This window comes from Saccostrea cucullata, unplaced genomic scaffold, assembly GCF_032062105.1.
Source record: "Saccostrea cucullata isolate Sc308-1 unplaced genomic scaffold, CSIRO_AGI_Scuc_v1 ctg3086, whole genome shotgun sequence".
In the NCBI taxonomy this organism is placed as follows: domain Eukaryota; kingdom Metazoa; phylum Mollusca; class Bivalvia; order Ostreida; family Ostreidae; genus Saccostrea; species Saccostrea cuccullata.
Genome location: NW_026934415.1, coordinates 48,537 through 54,355, shown reverse-complemented (window position 1 = coordinate 54,355; position 5,819 = coordinate 48,537). Strand labels below are relative to the sequence as shown.

Here is a 5,819-nt window from a genome sequence, read left to right as displayed (position 1 = left end):
TCATCTCATATTTTCAAAGTCAACATATAGATCCATGAATTAGACTATTACTGTACTTGTTCAATTTACTTATAATGATTAGTGGATTAGTGTTTATACCGATCTAGGTAGGTCCCACTAATTTCAGACGTATCCCCGAAATTAAATTTTGCATTAACATGTACGGTGTCTTGAGATTAATAGTGGAATCATTGATCAGTAACCTCCCCCCCACCCCGAAGCAAAAAATTCTCATAATAGTATTTAATAGGAATAATTATTTTCTTTAATGCATTATATGAATAGAAGAATGCTTCAACACCGAAAGTCAGCATAAAATAGTTTCTGAATAGATGTATAAGAAAGTTAAGATATACTTAAGTCACCTCTTCCGATCGCCTAAGTTTTGCTAAGATTGCCAAATCTTAGCACGCTTCTAGTTACGGTCTTAAGTTTAAGACTGTACTTAAGTCCTACTTAAGCACGGCCTTAAACTTAAGTAGCCTTGTGGCAACGCACTTTGAAAAAATTACGCACTTTGAAAAAATTTTTCAAAGTGCGTTAAAATTGGGGCAATATCAACGCACTTTGAAAAAAATTTTCAAAGTGCGTTAAGATTCTACATCAATATATTTTACCATGGAGACACTTAACGCACTTTGAAAAAAAAATCATATTTTAGTCATGGAGAGATTTTATTTGTTATTTTACTTATTTATCTTTCAAAAAACTAAGTCTAACCCTAACCTCAAAAATGAATTGATTTACTGCTGTCGAAAAGAGGAGAAGACGGGTATAAGACCCCTCAGTCCAAATCTTTATCTTTCCAATACATAGGTGTCGGTAACAAACGGGGGAGGGAAGCAATAAACCTAAAAAGAGTACGCTGCATTTTCAATGCTTATACGATGTATATATCTTTCCAAAATAAGTGGGGGGATTAGCGCCCCATCCCCTCCCCTGGCTCTTCGCCCAGTCTCGATGTCTATGCTATACTCAAAGCATTCAAATAATTATGTATTTACCTAATTGGCATGACGTTGAAAACTTTCAATAATAAATGAGTTAATCAAAACAGATGAAAACAAGAAATTTTTAAGTACAGTAAAACGTATGATAGAGAAAGAATTTCCATAGTTTTGAACAATCAAATTGGCCCCTTTTTATTATGATAAATGCTAAGTTGCTTGAAGCTGTCCTCTGTTAGTGCCCCCCATACACCTTTACATCTACTTATCAAAGACTAGAATTAAAAAAAAGAAGAAACGAATTAATGAACTTAAGCAATCGTCACTCTTTTTTTCAAGACCCTTTAATTTTCCCTTTTATTTTATCAAAACCTTAAATATTTAAAACGTCAAAATCTCAGGTCCTACTGTGACTTTATCATGAAAAAATTATCAAACCAGAATCTGTTTTTTATCATACCGATTATTCGAAGGAATATTGATCAGTCTTTACATTTTTTTTCAAAGTGCGTTAATATGGTCGATATTAACGCACTTTGAAAAAATTTCATTTTTTTCAAAGTGCGTTCTTGGTCCCAAATTTTAACGCACTTTGAAAATTTTTTTACCAAAGAGGACCATGGTATCTAGTAAATTTGAAAAGTGAGGGTCAATGTATCTTAGCACTGCATCACTCGACCAGTATCCAATCGCTTTGATCTGATCCACCGGCACACCGATCCGACTTAACCAGGTGGCTCCACCACGTCGAAAGGAATGACCCTTGATGTTACTGTTATCTATTCCTGCTTGTACAAGTATGGAATGTAGCTTTTGGCGGAAAATGCTATAGGTAAAAACGGAACCTTTTCCTGTGATCTGCTCCTCTTGTAAGATGAAGGTAAGCCTGCAGGGCTGATGCCGGACATATTCCCCCATTAACTTGAGGAAGGATAACATTAAGCTCCCTTTCTCGAAACTGAATTGTCTTTGTATGTCGTAAGCAAAGTAGGTAGCCCCATGAACAAGGCATCAAATCCACTCTTCTGACATGTTTTGATGTCTCAAAAGGTCCTGTAATTGCAATGGTGCCTGGACGAAGCAGACCATAAAAGGCTATTAAACAAGCACACCAAAAGCCCAAGTCTTCAACTGATGAAAAGTCCAGGAAAGATCTCATCCGGATAAGATGCGATGGTGTTATCGAATCAACAGGAAATTGGGCGGTACCCAATTCTCTCTTAATACCCATGAGCAAATATTTCAACTGGTAATCCTCTGGAATAGGGTCTGGTAGATCACAAAGTTTGTGCATGTGTGGTATAATATTCAAGTATTGCTGAATTGAACAAAATCTGAAACACTTCACTTTTGCCAAGTAAGTCGCATATAACTGTAATGTTTTTGAAGTTGCTGGTAGTGGGGGCACACTGATATGGTCACAAAATTCCAGGTATGTCTTCATATGAGTGCGATAAGTGGAAGTTGTTGAGTTAGCCCATGCCTTTCTTTTCAAAGCGGATGCTTGGTCTTGTAGGGACTGTACAGTGAATCCACCTGGCAAAGATAAATGGTAATGACATATGAGACAACAATGTTGCAATAGAAAAGTTATCGTGTTGTAGGCAAGGCACTAAGGAATACAGTTTTGTAAGTTGACCCGGTTCATGGAGACGGGAACATGCATCCCCAATGTTGTTTTGTTTGCCTGGTAAGTATTTAGCACTGATAACACAATTATACAGGGCAGATATCCAGAACAGAATGCGACACATGAACTGTACAAGGGGAATCCTGGAAGATCCTTTGTTAATCCACGACACTGCTGAAGAATTATCACTATGTATGATCACTTTACTATTCACAAAGTACTTACTCCACCTACACACAGACAAGAAGATAGCGATAAATTCTTTAACATTAATATGGGCCATGGCACAAGCTGGTAGATCTAATGGCCAATTAATGTAAAAGTAGTCTCCATTGTATATCCTCCATCTCCCTCGGAAGAAGCATCTGTCTGGAGTGAGGTGATGGGGCGTGGATCCTGTATACGACACGTGCCATTGAATATCGACATGAATGATATCCACCACTGAAGGTCTGCAAAGAAATCATCGGTGAGCAACACTTTATGATGTCTCTCAGTAACAGCATTCTTCAAATCCAACACTCTACGGAGAAAAGTACGACCACCACATATCACTTGGGAGGCCCAGTTGAGCTTTCCAATAAGTGTTTCTAACTGTCTAACACTAGCTCGCTTTCTCTGAGAAAAAGTTCCCAATAAATTGTTGAAATCTTGTAGCTTTGCTGATGGCAAAGACAGAGTCATTGTCACTGAATCTACTACCACCCCCAGAAATACCAGCTGCTGGGAAGGACCTTCAACCTTGGACCAGGTAATAGCAAAACCTAGTTTTCTAAGTAGGCTAAGAAGTGTATACAATGCTCTTGAACATTCATAAAAGTTTTTTTCCAAAAATCAAAAAATCATCAAGATAAGCAATTGCAGTAAAACCATACACTTTCTTTAAAATTCTACAGACTGCACTACTAAGCCGTTGAAAAATCTGAGGGCTCTTAAGCTTAGCAGCGCCAAAGGGAAGCTTAGTGTCATACAAATATGTTGGCGACGTAGCATTTACAAATTGCCATTTTAACCCAGTAGCACAATAGTTAGAGGGGTGAATGGGGACTGATCTATATGCAGACTGTAGATCTATCTTTGCAAGATAACAACCTTCACTAATGAGCTTGCTAACAACACGTAAATCCATGTATGAACATGAAGTATCTGACTGTACATAATCATTAATAGACATATGCAATGGGCGACTAGCATCTTGGATAAGCCTAACCTTAGAATGTGATTTAGGGATAGCTCCTAAGGCACTAATAATAGTAGGTTTGACACAAGTAGCCATATAATTTCCATTTGACAATTCATACAGTATCTGTTTCTCAACTTGTTCTGCATATTAAAAACATCACTGATAATTATCAACTTCACATGGGACAAGTCGCTGCTCAGCTCCCTCATCAATAATTCTAAAGCCCTCTTTTATCCCCTCGCATAAGAAGTTGCGATCAAAATCATCTTGTAAATAAAATTCCCAAACAGAGTATTTTAACCCTGAGGAGGAGTCAGAGCAGCAACCCGTCCCATTCCCTAGTTTTTTGGGTGAGACAGAGCATTATGACTTTGTGAATAACAAACAAAACAACAATGCTGCAATTTACAGTTGGTAAAGTCACATGTTTCCATATTAAATTTCCTGTAAATCTCTTTGCCTTCAGGTGTGAATGGACCACGTCGACTTCCTTTCTGCTTGGAGGTACCCTCCTTCTTAGCGTTAGTTCCCAATGATCCTTGCAGGGTCTGCATGGAAAGGCTGTTGGGTTTAGGGATCAGTTGAAAATCCTGAAGGTAAGGACGAGATACACCCCATCGAAAATTTTCCTTAAATTGCAGTTCCCTGTACTCACGGTCAAAGAGAAGGACACTACCTTTGACGTACTTGTTGAATAAGCGATTAATGTATTTGGTATACTCCAGGTAGTCGCGCACTCCCTGGTCATCCAGTTCCTGATTAATGATCATTTCCTGCATAATGGCCGCGTTACCATAGCCCCACTGTTCGATGGACAGTTTATAATAGTCACGATCAAGCTTTTTGTTAATCTTCACTCCAGTGTTGGTAAGTGTGAGAAGATCCTCCTTCTCTTGTTGCATAATGGGGTCAAGCCAAACGTAGTTATGAACGAGTCTTACTTTCCCTTTATTACTGGATGGGCTCTGTGTAAATGCAGTAGAAACATGAGAGGGGAACAAGTTCATAAGATTACTGAGGTCAACCGTACCTTGCGGGGGTTGTACATTCGATGTAGACTCAACTCCAGAAGCAGTCGCATGATTCTCAGGTGCGCGAGTTGTACTTGGCCTTGGGCTTTGGCCAGGGCTGTCTTTCTCTTGCATGGCCGCTTTAGTATGTTTGCAAGCATCAATATTCTGAAGGAGTTGCATCTTTCGTTTATGTAGTTCTAAGGTCTGGAGTTCCTTCTCTAGAACGAGTATTTCACTTGATATAGTTGGGGCTCTTGGGACTGCATGTATTTCCGGCGTAGTGGCCCGAACTTCCTCGGTTGGTGTCGTTGTGGCCAAGCCGCCGGAGGCCACTAAATCTGCTTTGTTGTCACTCATTTCGTCAGACGAGTCGTCGCACGATCTTAAAAGCTCAAGCACAGTCCGATCTCTTGGACGAAGATCGTAGGGGTGACCCTCCTGCATGGAGAGAAAAAAGAGCTGCTCGCCGAATAGCTTGCATATATGGCGCCAAAACTTAATTGCAAATACTACGCATGGCAATGAGCAAAGAACGATAACTCCCGCAAACCTGTGCATACAGGGACCGTGTCAAAATTTATTTTATCATAATAAAAACCACATCAATTTTCGAAGATATATTGTTTGCAGCAAATTGAATTCCGAGTGTTGGAAAGCCATAAGCCAAACTTTGACCTGAAAATGTATTTCACATTACTTCTGCAAATGTTTCAATTTTAATTATTGTCTACGGAAATATTCACTGCAACAGTGTAGTTTTCGTGGTGCAAACTGCTTTCTTGTTGATGCAATTAATATAAGCCTACTTCAAGCTTAAAATGGATTCTTCTCGAGAGAATGATGCTTTAAAAATCTTAATCAAATGTAAATTGTGTCATTTTGATGCAAGTTTTTTTTAAAAATGAGTTTTGAGCATTGAAATAATGTGCATTATTCATGGATAAATGTGTAAAATCGAATAGATCCGATACAGACACTATGTTCTGGATGAACTTAAATCTCCAAGTTCTGTTTGTTATTACATGTGCATTAAATCGTATTTAATG

General features: G+C 38.6%; 1 pseudogene; it reads right to left on the bottom strand.

Moving 5' to 3' along the window:
• Positions 1 to 1,555: 1,555 nt before the first annotated feature.
• LOC134240644 (uncharacterized) lies at positions 1,556 to 5,343 on the bottom strand (annotated as a pseudogene).
• Between the last annotated feature and the right edge of the window lie 476 nt (positions 5,344 to 5,819).